We start from the raw sequence: 13120 nt of genomic DNA on the forward strand, positions 1-13120 counted from the left end.
GCCAAACCTCCTGCATGCACTGTGCATCCTGCACAGATAATTTCTGTTTCATTTTACATTTTAAATGGGAATTTTTTTACGCAATAAAAAAATTAGAGAGAACTCTATAACTGAATTAGAGAGCTCTCTAATTGTAATTCTTACTAGTAACAATTCAATTGTAGAGCTCTCTAATTGTAATTCTTACTAGTAACTAGTAAGCTCCGTAATTAAAAATGAAAGGAAGTCAATGGAGACATACGACTAGTAAAAATTCATTTGTAGAGCTCTCTAATTGGAATTCTTACTTGTAATAACTGAATTAGAGAGCTCTCAAATTGGAATTCTTACTTGTAATAACTGAATTAGAGAGCTCTGTAATTGGAATTCTTACGAGTAATAACTGAATTAGAGAGCTCTGTAATTGGAATTCTTACTAGTAATAACTGAATTAGAGAGCTCTGTAATTGGAATTCTTACTTGTAATAACTGAATTAGAGAGCTCTGTAATTGGAATTCTTACTTGTAATAACTGAATTAGAGAGCTCTGTAATTGGAATTCTTACTAGTAATAACTGAATTAGAGAGCTCTGTAATTGGAATTCTTACTTGTAATAACTGAATTAGAGAGCTCTGTAATTGGAATTCTTACTTGTAATAACTGAATTAGAGAGCTCTAATTGGAATTCTTACTTGTAATAACTGAATTAGAGAGCTCTGTAATTGGAATTCTTACTAGTAATAACTGAATTAGAGAGCTCTGTAATTGGAATTCTTACTAGTAATAACTGAATTAGAGAGCTCTGTAATTGGAATTCTTACTTATAATAACTGAATTAGAGAGCTCTCTAATTGGAATTCTTACTTGTAATAACTGAATTAGAGAGCTCTCAAATTGGAATTCTTACTTGTAATAACTGAATTAGAGAGCTCTGTAATTGGAATTCTTACTAGTAATAACTGAATTAGAGAGCTCTGTAATTGGAATTCTTACTAGTAATAACTGAATTAGAGAGCTCTGTAATTGGAATTCTTACTTGTAATAACTGAATTAGAGAGCTCTGTAATTGGAATTCTTACTTGTAATAACTGAATTAGAGAGCTCTGTAATTGGAATTCTTACTAGTAATAACTAATTTTAGAGAGCTCTGTAATTGGAATTCTTACTTGTAATAACTGAATTAGAGAGCTCTGTAATTGGAATTCTTACTTGTAATAACTGAATTAGAGAGCTCTGTAATTGGAATTCTTACTTGTAATAACTGAATTAGAGAGCTCTGTAATTGGAATTCTTACTTGTAATAACTGAATTAGAGAGCTCTGTAATTGGAATTCTTACTAGTAATAACTAATTTTAGAGAGCTCTGTAATTGGAATTCTTACTTGTAATAACTGAATTAGAGAGCTCTAATTGGAATTCTTACTTGTAATTGAATTAGAGAGCTCTGTAATTGGAATTCTTACTAGTAATAACTGAATTAGAGAGCTCTGTAATTGGAATTCTTACTAGTAATAACTGAATTAGAGAGCTCTGTAATTGGAATTCTTACTAGTAATAACTAATTTTAGAGAGCTCTGTAATTGGAATTCTTACTAGTAATAACTGAATTAGAGAGCTCTGTAATTGGAATTCTTACTTGTAATAACTGAATTAGAGAGCTCTGTAATTGGAATTCTTACTTGTAATAACTGAATTAGAGAGCTCTGTAATTGGAATTCTTACTAGTAATAACTGAATTAGAGAGCTCTGTAATTGGAATTCTTAGTAATAACTGAATTAGAGAGCTCTGTAATTGGAATTCTTAGTAATAACTGAATTAGAGAGCTCTAATTGGAATTCTTACTTGTAATAACTGAATTAGAGAGCTCTGTAATTGGAATTCTTACTAGTAATAACTGAATTAGAGAGCTCTGTAATTGGAATTCTTACTAGTAATAACTGAATTAGAGAGCTCTGTAATTGGAATTCTTACTTGTAATAACTGAATTAGAGAGCTCTGTAATTGGAATTCTTACTTGTAATAACTGAATTAGAGAGCTCTGTAATTGTAATTCTTACTTGTAATAACTGAATTAGAGAGCTCTGTAATTGGAATTGCAACTAGTAAGAATTGAATTGTAGAGCTCTCTAATTGAATTATTACAAATAAAAATGCAATTACGACGAGTAACGCTGGGTACAATTTAAGCTAAAACGGCTTGCCATATGTTTCTTACTAGTTGTGATTTCATTTGTGATATCAAAAATGTATTTCTGCGAGTGATGACGTCATTTTTGATATCAGCAACTGAATTCCTGATATCAACAATTCATATCCTACATGTGTTTTAAATGTTAAAAGGGCGACAAAACTATTACAGATATCAAAAATTGTTTACTTACTAGTTAAAATTCTGAATACACATATCAGCTTTGTATTTCTTACTAGTAGAAATATAATTTTTGATATCAATAATTACATTGTTACAAGTAAAAATGCTAATTCCTGATATCAAGAATTACGTGGTTACTAGTAAAAATTTTAATTTTTGATATCTGAAAATGTATTTCTGATATCAATATAATTTCAGATATCTAAAATGGCTTTCTTACTAGTAACAATCACATTCATGATATCAGAAATTAACATTGTCACTAGTGAAAATGGAATTATTGATATCAAAAATGAACATTGTTACTAGTAGCAATTCAGTTGTTGATATCAAGAATATACATTTCAACTAGTGACAACTGAATTCTTGATATCAAAAATAAAGGTCACTAGTAAGAATTGTATTTCTGATCTGTGAAACTGGAATTTCAACTAAGAAATCAGTTCTTGATATCAACAATTGATTTTGAATGGCAGCCTATGGTGACATTTCACTAGTGAAAATACAATTACAGATATCAAGAATTATAGTTTTTACTAGTTGAAATTCAGTTGTTGATATCAAGAATTATCATTTTAACTAGTGAAAATGTAAATGCTGATATCAAGAAGTAGCATTGTTACAAGTAGAAATCTAATTCCTGATATCAATAACTATCGTTTTAACTAGTGAAAATTGAATTGTTGATATCAAGAATTCATATCCTGGAAATGAATAAAAGTTAAAACGGCTTGCCATAATCAAACAAAGGTAAAGAGAAAAATATTAACCATATACTGTATGCTGTTTATATTGCTTGTAATTGGGATGAAGTAAACATCTGTTGAGTATTTTAACATAAATTGTTTGATTATATTGAATTAAAAACCCCAAAATGCAGCGGGTTCACCAGACCCACGAACACTGGCTGAATAACAAAAATATGAACACCACACAAGGGTTAAGAAATTATATTCCAGACTCATTTTTGAGCCGTTGCAAATGTCCTAAGATCGTACGAGTCCCAAAGCATCAGGACAGACTCAGTTTCAGACCCAATAAAACTGATCCAGAAGAGTGAAGACAGAATCATACATCCCTCCAGAGACAACTCTACTTCTGTCACTGATTCATGCGCGTGAGCTTCAGACTCCACATCATCATCATCATCATCATCATCATCATCATCACTCCGAGTGGCATGAGAGAGAAACTCTAGCACGTGATCTACTGTTAATCTTCTGCGCAAACCAACACATTATGATAGATCTGCACAAGAACAGTGGTATAGTTGCCACATTAGAAAAATGCTTTGGTCAATTTTAATTATGAAATTTAAAAACATATTTCTAATTGAATTTTTGACATATTAAGTGTCACAATTATTATTTAATATATCATGATTTCGACTTTTTATCTCATAATTAGCTATGACTTGGTATGTCAGAATTGTCAGTCAGAATTATGAGATAAAAAGTAAAAATGATGACATTAAGTGATAATTATGAGAGAAAAAATGTGAAATTATGAGATAAAAAGTCAAAATGATGACAAACTAAATTGAAATTATGAGATAAAATCAAAATGGTAACCTACTAAGTATTTGTATGGCATACTAAGATTAAAAAGTCGAAATTTTGACTGTCATAATCATGACTTTTATGTAATAATTTTGACTTTAAATGTTATAAATATGATTTACAAAAGCATGATTTTTCTTATGTGTCTAACATGATCCTCCATACTACTATTGCAAGCTGAATATTGAATATTAGGTTGTGCTTTATTGTAAATGCTTGGGGCCCTGGGGCCCTCTGCTGGTCAGAAGGCATCAATGCATCTTTATTAACTAATAACACATTCAGTTATGACAGCTTGCAATAAATGATGTCAAAAGTCCATTCTCTGGTACAATCGATGTTAGGCAGTGTGAAGATGCAGCTTTGATTCTGTGCAAATAAATGCAGCATCAGTGCTGGACTCACTTTACACAAACATCTTGTTGAAAAGTGCAGTGGTTCCCAAACTGTGTGTTCATTTACTTCTAGCCCACCTTAAAATCAAACAATTGCCTCAAAATTGCCTCCATTTTTTGATGTGTGTCTAACGAATGATCTGTAGTGTTTATAATATTGACTTGTGTGTGTATGATCTGAGAGCATTGTCTGATTTTAAGGCAATTGTTTGATTTTGCCAGAAGAGTCAGATGTTCTCTGAATGTGGCTTGAAAATGTGTTTTTTTGTGTTCAAGGTTTTGAGAAAGTGAGTTTCAAGAAATGTGTTTTAGCTATTCAGAAAAACTGTATTGTATAGAGTGCAGAGTTTGTGTATGTGTGTTAGGAGAGTTTGACTGTGTTAAGAATATTAGAAACTGTGAGTATTGCTTGTTGGTTTGATTCCACTTCCAGTTCTTTCAACCGGATCATCAACGATTGGACTTTCGGTGCAGAAGGAACACGGGATCCAGGCGAGCCCCATCGTCACATTTGATCCTTTTATTTGACTGCTGTCACGTGACTCTTCTTCCACATTGACCATTGTGTTACAGCAGCTCAAACAGTGGCAAGTAGAAGAAGAGAGTCATGCACAGAAATAATCTTGGCGTCAGCCATTTAGAATTTTGTACTAAAATGCTGTATTTTTTGAACTCATGAACATATCGTGACAAAATGTGGTATTGGTCATCGGCACGAATCACGATGCTCTGAAAGAGTCTGAGAAGTTTCGGACCAGCTTATTTACATGCTTATAAGTTAACTTTGTATTTGGTTGACTTATTGGTTGAGTCATCTCCTTACATTCCTGAATCCTTGCCAAGTCTAACGATACCAAACATGCTAGGTTTTGCCTTATGGTTAGCGCAATGTTGTAAATTAGCGCTTAAAAAACATTTGCCAATATCTTCAAAACCATTAGACCGATATCTTCAAAACTGTTTGAGCGATCAAGACGAAACCACCGTGGGAAGTTCGTAAACACAGGTCGTTGGCTATATGCTGATGCCCAAATGTCAAAATTTTGATAGGAAGAGGCAAAAAAATCCAATCAAAGTCGCCCATAGGTCAAATAAACGTCTATAACTCCAAAACAAAATGAGATATTTTCACCAAATTTGACACACACATGTGTGGGCTCACTCTGAGAACACATAAAAAAAGCGGTGGAACTGTAATAGAACAAAACAAGGACATTGCCATTAATTACAATATAATATCACGATATTAAATGCAAAACTCTAAACGTTACAAAACTCGGTGTGTGTCTTGATAATCCATTAAATCATATTTTTAGTTACTGTATATTTGATTTTTCAGCCATTTTCCCTAAAATCATCTTCAAATGTCTTTCATTTCTCATTGTTGCAGTTGGTCTGACACTCCCAGCCATGTTGGCATGTCTTATTGTCTTCTTTGTGCTTGGCCACAATAATTGCTGCTTGCAGCTATATTTTATATTGACTTCTTTCCCGATTGCATATTTTAGTAATCATCGTAAATTGTGTATCATTTGAAAGCTTTATCACTCAAAATTCATCCTGTGCAATGAAAACGGTACTTTAAATCCTTTTAGCAGGTTAATTTGTGACAGAAAAAACGCATCAAAACAATTTAATAAAATGTGAGCCTCAAGAAACATTTATGATTATTATCAATTTTGAAATTTGAACAAAATGTTTTTTGATTATTTGATGAATAGGAAGTTCAAAAGAACAGCATTTATTTGAAATAGAATATTTTGTAACATTATAAATGTCTTTACTGTGACTTTTGATCAATTTAATGTGTCCTTGATGAATAAAAGTATTCATTAATTTCTTTCATTTCTTTCCAAAAAACAGAGAAAAAAAAATCATACTAATCATCCGAAGCGTCTGCCGTTCCTCACATGAATCTGATTGTGTGTTTGCAGGTTCGGGCTCACCTTACATCACACGCTGAGCCTGGCGTCAGCTTACAGCGAGGTGCGTCCCGACACTCAGACCCCTGCGGTCTCCACACTGAACTCAGACGGGGCGGCCATGGTCGACTACATCTTCTACTCCACCCGGAGGAGAGGATCTGCTGGAGAGGAAGGTAATGACCTGAGCTCCATCAACTATCATCCAGCATGAAGATGAGCTCAGTTTAAGGCTTCGTCTACATTAATCCGGATACAATTGAAAATGCCGTTTTCATTTCAAAAACACTCTCCGTCCACACTGGCGTTTTCCATCAAAACATCAATATCTATTGGTACAATATGTGTCACATGACTAAACTTACGTCATCGTTTTCAAATACCTCTGTTTTCTCAGTCCACACTACAACACACGAAACAGCGTTTTCAAATGTATCCACTTTGGAGAGCGTTTTCAAAAAGCTTCGTTATCATTAATAAAAACACATCTCGGTGTGGAGTGAGGACAAAACGGAGAGAGAAAGATGCATTTACAAACGAAAGTGTATTAGTGTGGACAAGGCCTAAAGCCATCAAATATCTGTAACCGCACTGATTTTGATCCGTCCCAATCAAACATTGTAATTGTATCTGCTGAATTGGCATTTCATTGTCTTTTTAATTTTCAACAATGTGTTCATGCTAATATCATATTTGATATGCAAATTCCCAAGGTCTCTAAATCTGATAAACCTGTCTCACTCGATCTCCTCAGTCCTTCTGTCTCTGACTGAGAGTTTAGACTCTTTTATCAAGTAAAAGTCCAAGTTAAAGATAAAAGATAAGTTTCAGTATAATTGTACAAATGTCCTTCAGCTCGAGCTTCACGAGTCTTATGAAGGAAAAACAGCTCAGTTTTATTCACAGGCCCAAACTGAACAAAAATATGCAATTTGTTGCAGATGCTGATATTAATATGAACAAAAAGATGAAATTCTGATGCTTGTGATCAATGAGATCTTTATAACAGTACAGTATATGTGTCAAATCTGCCCTGATTTATCAAGGAAACGCAAGAATAACTTTGATATTGTTAGTAATATTTCAGCTGGACTGAAGCAGCTTCGCTTTACTTGATTATCATACATCAGTTATTATCATAATCATGAGTATCAAATATGATCATCAGGCTTTTGAGGAAGGGTTATTTGTTCATCTCTCAATCATCATTGTGTTGCATTGCATTATATGATTTAAAACTACAGAGATTTGAATGAAACTAAGCATTTAAATATCAGCTTACTAAGACATTATTGGCAGATATTGATATTTATATGCATTTTCAGTAAGAATCTGCTATACTGTTATAAAGATGTCATTGATCACAAGCATCAGAATTTCATCTTTTTGTTCATATTAATATCAGCATCTGCAGCAAATTGCATATTTTTGCTCAGTTTGGGCCTGTGAATAAAACTGATCTGTTTTTCCTTCATATTCTCACTTTATGTGACTATACGAGCCATAAAAGCCTGATGTATCAAATATGATACTCAACAAAAAACACATGCAAACTTCTTTTTTAAATATTTTGTCTAAAAGTTCAATAAACTGTATATATTTTTTGACTGTTATTTGATGGGATTATTGTTTGGAGCTTCAGGCTCTGTTTGTTGACTGTCACATGACTGATGACGTCACACGACTGATGACGTCACATGATTGATGACGTCACACGACTGATGTCGTCTAGTGTAAGGATCGTTTGTCTTTAATTGCCTTATAATTGGATTGTGAATGGAAAAAATATATATATTTTTGGTCAGATGAATATTTTGTTCGTGTGAATATTCTCCAGCATGGCATTTGAAGATGCACCATTTACGCCTTCAATAGTTTAATCAAAATGCACCTGCAATTATGATACACTTTTTGTATTTCTTTTGTTTTGAATTTCTATTTTGAACAGACCTGAATAAATAACTGCATGTGCTGCTCTTGTTTTTGCTTTTAGTTTAAGTGCTGTGCCAGTATAAAGACACACACATTATTAACAGGGTTTGTTAAACAGCATTATCACCTTTGTGATGCATTTGTTATAGTTTTTCACATGCATCAAACATTTGCTTCTCAACAGGTAAGGCTGGTCAAGACACAAACTCTCATTGGTTTTTAGGCAGGGGACAGAAATGCTTGGAAAACCTGTCTGGAAATTATAATTTTTCAATTCCATTAGGTGCAGAAATTAAACACTATGTTTTTTTTATTTTTATTTACAAAGATAAAAATGAGCAAATACATCATAAAACCATTTATGACCATTCTTGATCCGCTTCCGACGTGACGAAGATAAATCCTGAACCGCTCCCAACGTGACGAAGATAAATGCTGCGTCTCAGCTCGGCTACTGATACTACACCTTAAAAGTATGAACTCTTTTTGTGAAGAAAAATACACTTTTGTATGGGACAAATTTAGTCTCAAAATGATTAACACATGCATGCACAATTATGCGTAAACCTGATAAATGATAAACTCGATGTATGTTTTACTATCCACAAACAAACGCCTTTCAACTTGCGTGTGCAAAGTTCAGAATTAAATGAATGTGCAGTATTTTGTACAAATAGATTAATTTTTGTGAATACAAATGTTTTCTTTTGTGTTAGTGTATCATAATTTGCGCATATAACACAGAAGATGTGCATTCGTGGATCAGGCGACACGCGTTCATTCATTGACTTCTTTTCTGAGTCAATCTCATTTAATTCATTTGGATTTTGAGACTTTCTTTTCGCGGTTTTCAAGCATTTCACAAACCACACACAAACAACTACAACTGAATAGGCCTGGTGCTGATTATTAATGTGTGCACTGTTATGTCCAGGAAAATACACACACACACAGTGCTTTGACAGAACGTAACTTTTCCTTGTTTACTTTCTCAACAGTCACAGAATCCGGCACACTCAGGAGCATGCGCACAAGCATCCCTTTACAACAGTATTACGACAACAATGAAGAACTGGTTAACAACACAACATTTTCCCCCCTCCCACCAAGCTTAAGTATGAAATGTAGCTTCAAAGTCCTGGAAGTGCGCAGGACGTGCCCTCACCCTCACAGGACGAGTTGACACAGGGGCATCAGCAGATTGAGAGCTTTGACCGTGATCAGTTCCCACTTCCTGCCTGATGACTTCCTCAGGATTCAGATTCAGTGGAGGCAGAATGTAGTCCATGACCACAGAACGGTTTCGGCTTTCATCCCTAGCGGAAGGCGTTGGCACTCTTCAAAGACAACTTGCATGCCAGCGTGACCCATTAGCAAGCTCAAAAGTGACTGGCCCTAACTGCCGTTTGACCTGGATGGGCTCGGACAGAAAAGAGCCCAGTTTATTGCTACGGTGTGGCCTTCGGGCTCGTATCTCGGTGGGCCTGGCACGATGCTTGCGGTCATATCTGGCTCTCATGTTGCGCTGACGTTGATGAACCCGTGCCCGGGCCGAAAAGTTCCCTGGGAGCTGATGAGGTGGGCAGAGCCTGGTCAAAGGTAATTCTAATTCCCTGCCAAGCATGAGACTGGCAGGGGAAACTCCCGTAGTGGCATGCTGAGTGGCGCGATAATGCAAGAGTGTCTGGGAGAGAGAAGCTTTAAATGCAAAACCTTGGGCAAGGTGTGCGCGTATACCATTCTTCAGACTTTGGTTAAACCTTTCCACACCACCATTAGCTTGGGGGTGGTAATAGGCAGTATACATGTGGGCTATTCCCTTGGCCGACAGGTAGGATGAAAACTCACTGGAAGTAAACTGTGGCCCATTGTCTGTGGTAATAGCCCGCGGAATGCCCCAACGGGAAAAGAGCTGCTCCAGGAAATCGACCAATGCGGAGGCTGTAACTGAGCCCATAGGCACAACCTCAGGCCACTTTGAGTGGAGGTCATACACCACGACTAGGAACCGCTGATGGTGAGGAACAGAGACAAGCTCCCCACAGATGTCCATATGAAAAAATATATATATTTTTGGTCAGATGAATATTTTGTTCGTGTGAATATTCTCCAGCATGGCATTTGAAGATGCACCATTTACGCCTTCAATAGTTTAATCAAAATGCACCTGCAATTATGATACACTTTTTGTATTTCTTTTGTTTTGAATTTCTATTTTGAACAGACCTGAATAAATAACTGCATGTGCTGCTCTTGTTTTTGCTTTTAGTTTAAGTGCTGTGCCAGTATAAAGACACACACATTATTAACAGGGTTTGTTAAACAGCATTATCACCTTTGTGATGCATTTGTTATAGTTTTTCACATGCATCAAACATTTGCTTCTCAACAGGTAAGGCTGGTCAAGACACAAACTGTCATTGGTTTTTAGGCAGGGGACAGAAATGCTTGGAAAACCTGTCTGGAAATTATAATTTTTCAATTCCATTAGGTGCAGAAATTAAACACTATGTTTTTTTTATTTTTATTTACAAAGATAAAAATGAGCAAATACATCATAAAACCATTTATGACCATTCTTGATCCGCTTCCGACGTGACGAAGATAAATCCTGAACCGCTCCCAACGTGACGAAGATAAATGCTGCGTCTCAGCTCGGCTACTGATACTACACCTTAAAAGTATGAACTCTTTTTGTGAAGAAAAATACACTTTTGTATGGGACAAATTTAGTCTCAAAATGATTAACACATGCATGCACAATTATGCGTAAACCTGATAAATGATAAACTCGATGTATGTTTTACTATCCACAAACAAACGCCTTTCAACTTGCGTGTGCAAAGTTCAGAATTAAATGAATGTGCAGTATTTTGTACAAATAGATTAATTTTTGTGAATACAAATGTTTTCTTTTGTGTTAGTGTATCATAATTTGCGCATATAACACAGAAGATGTGCATTCGTGGATCAGGCGACACGCGTTCATTCATTGACTTCTTTTCTGAGTCAATCTCATTTAATTCATTTGGATTTTGAGACTTTCTTTTCGCGGTTTTCAAGCATTTCACAAACCACACACAAACAACTACAACTGAATAGGCCTGGTGCTGATTATTAATGTGTGCACTGTTATGTCCAGGAAAATACACACACACACAGTGCTTTGACAGAACGTAACTTTTCCTTGTTTACTTTCTCAACAGTCACAGAATCCGGCACACTCAGGAGCATGCGCACAAGCATCCCTTTACAACAGTATTACGACAACAATGAAGAACTGGTTAACAACACAACATTTTCCCCCCTCCCACCAAGCTTAAGTATGAAATGTAGCTTCAAAGTCCTGGAAGTGCGCAGGACGTGCCCTCACCCTCACAGGACGAGTTGACACAGGGGCATCAGCAGATTGAGAGCTTTGACCGTGATCAGTTCCCACTTCCTGCCTGATGACTTCCTCAGGATTCAGATTCAGTGGAGGCAGAATGTAGTCCATGACCACAGAACGGTTTCGGCTTTCATCCCTAGCGGAAGGCGTTGGCACTCTTCAAAGACAACTTGCATGCCAGCGTGACCCATTAGCAAGCTCAAAAGTGACTGGCCCTAACTGCCGTTTGACCTGGATGGGCTCGGACAGAAAAGAGCCCAGTTTATTGCTATGGTGTGGCCTTCGGGCTCGTATCTCGGTGGGCCTGGCACGATGCTTGCGGTCATATCTGGCTCTCATGTTGCGCTGACGTTGATGAACCCGTGCCCGGGCCGAAAAGTTCCCTGGGAGCTGATGAGGTGGGCAGAGCCTGGTCAAAGGTAATTCTAATTCCCTGCCAAGCATGAGACTGGCAGGGGAAACTCCCGTAGTGGCATGCTGAGTGGCGCGATAATGCAAGAGTGTCTGGGAGAGAGAAGCTTTAAATGCAAAACCTTGGGCAAGGTGTGCGCGTATACCATTCTTCAGACTTTGGTTAAACCTTTCCACACCACCATTAGCTTGGGGGTGGTAATAGGCAGTATACATGTGGGCTATTCCCTTGGCCGACAGGTAGGATGAAAACTCACTGGAAGTAAACTGTGGCCCATTGTCTGTGGTAATAGCCCGCGGAATGCCCCAACGGGAAAAGAGCTGCTCCAGGAAATCGACCAATGCGGAGGCTGTAACTGAGCCCATAGGCACAACCTCAGGCCACTTTGAGTGGAGGTCATACACCACGACTAGGAACCGCTGATGGTGAGGAACAGAGACAAGCTCCCCACAGATGTCCATCTGTAGATGCTCCCATGGCTTCACGGGCCAGTCGACAGGCTGCAAGGGTGGCGGGGCTGGAGTTCCTTTTTGCCACTAAGCAGACAAGGTGTGCAGTCGCGTACAAGAGCTTCTAGCTCTCTATCAATCCCTGGCCACCAGACCAAGTCTCTACATCTCTGTTTCAGTTTAACTATCCCCACATGACCCTCGTGCGCCATTGACAGAACCCGCTCCCTAAGGGGCGGAGGAATGACTGCCCGGTGCCCCCTTGCAATGCATGACTCACCCCAACATGTCAGTTCTGTCTTAACTCGTGAGTAGGGGATCAGGTCAGAGCTCACCTGAGCTGGCCATCCTGACCGAATGTAGGTGCTGAGAGTAATGAAGAGTGGGTCTGCTGCAGACTCCCGCTGAAGTTCCTCAAGAGACACTGAGGTCTGTAAGGGCTCATATACTAACTGCACAAGGTCACTCTAAATGTCTGCCTCCGGCTGCCTGGCTGTGGTGGTTGACTCCACAGCTGAACGTGACAGTAAATCTGCAACCACGTTGTCTTTTCCAGGGGTGAACTGCAGCTGGTAATTGTACTGATTCAACCTGTCAGCCCATCGGTGGAGCCTGAGTAGCTTGTGGCCAGTTCCCGTAGAGGACATGAGGGCAGTAAGGGCCTGGTGGTCTGTTCTGAGAGTAAAGGATCGTCCATATAAGTACATGTGC

The sequence above is a fragment of the Abramis brama genome, assembly GCF_963993115.1.
Source record: "Abramis brama genome assembly, chromosome: 21".
Lineage (NCBI taxonomy): Eukaryota > Metazoa > Chordata > Actinopteri > Cypriniformes > Leuciscidae > Abramis > Abramis brama.